Source organism: Echinops telfairi, unplaced genomic scaffold (assembly GCF_000313985.2).
Source record: "Echinops telfairi isolate 266 unplaced genomic scaffold, ASM31398v2 ScPeMD7_7466;HRSCAF=8504, whole genome shotgun sequence".
NCBI classification, from domain to species: Eukaryota; Metazoa; Chordata; class Mammalia; order Afrosoricida; family Tenrecidae; genus Echinops; species Echinops telfairi.
In genome coordinates, this window is record NW_022111366.1 from 5393709 (window position 1) to 5395167 (window position 1459).

A 1459-nucleotide genomic window follows, 5' to 3' on the forward strand; every position below is an offset into this window, starting at 1 on the left:
TTAGAATTGTTTTCCAGTTGAGTCTGATGGGGGACACACCCTGGCTCCAAGACTATTTTTGGTCCTCCCTCAGGCCTTCCTTGCTCTGCTCCCTTTGCTGTTCCGTTGCACACCCTTAGTGTTTTGCCTCGGTGTGGTGGTCAGATCGTGCACAATTCCCACACTGTGTCTCCAGTGTTGTCCCCTGTAGAGCTATGGGTCAGTGAGGGATGTCATGTTTTGTAGTGGGGCCGACCATATGTTCCTCTCTGCATTGGCTGCTTTGAGCAGGGATATCATCCTTAAGGCGTGGTGGGCCAGGATGTGCTCTACTCTCTCTTCCTCCCCCTTCATTTGCTCCTGTGTGGTCTCATCAAACATGTCTCTCTCCCTGAGCTGTAGCTTCAGTGCTGTCCTCTGAAAGTAAATTCTTCTGGGGAGGGACAATACCGTAATTCAAAGCCATCAATTCTTCCTCATTCATAGTCCAACTTTCACTTGCATATGAATCAAGCTCACCTTCACTCTCAACGTGACCTTTTCATCTTCAATACTTAAAAGAGAACTGTGTAGCAGCAGAGCAGATTTACCCAATCAATACGAGGTAGTACTCCTCCCAAAACCAGAATCGCGTTGGGTAGAGAGGAGCTTTCATACCACACCTTTTTTCCCAGCTAGGTGAGCATTGAGCAACACACTCTGAGATAGTGTACCCAGTGGCATCCCCTGGAAAGGTTATCTCTGGTCACAGTGAATTTTTTGTAAAAGTACTTTCATTGGAACCATGTTTTTTTGTGATGGCCAATTCAAGAGAACAGTGTGTGGCTGTGAAATTTTGTTTCCTGCTCAGGAAAAATGCCACAGAAATGTGGTGATGTTGAACACAGCTTATAAGGGAAGCACTGTGGGAAAAACTCAAATGTACAAGTGGTTTTCTCATTTCAAAAAAAGGTGAAATGTCGAGTGATGACAAACCTCATTCTGGACATCCATCAACTTCCTGAAGGGATGAAAAGGTCAACTCATACTTCATTTGAAGTTCATTCTATCAGGTCAGACTGTTAATCAAGCTATTTGGAAGTTATGGAAAGATTGCATAACAGTGTGCCACACAAAAAAAGCTTGATTTGTGGCAGTCAGGGGACAGTTTTTTGCCACCACCACAATGCACCTGCTCACGCAGTCATCTCGGTGCACCAGTTTTTGGCAAAAGCAGCATACCTCTTTTGTCCCATGCTCCTTACTCACCTGACCTCACTTTGGGCTACTTCCTTTTGTTTCTGAGAATGCAGAGGGACATGAAAAGACAGCAATTGGATGATGTAGAAGAGGTAAAGAAGAAAACAAGGGAGGTGCTGTCAACCATCCAAACAGATGAGTTTGAAAGATGTTTCCAAGAATAGAATCACAGACTTGACAGATGTATTAAGTATAATGGAGAGTACTTTGAAGGTGATAAGGCTGTTTTGTGAAAAAAAAA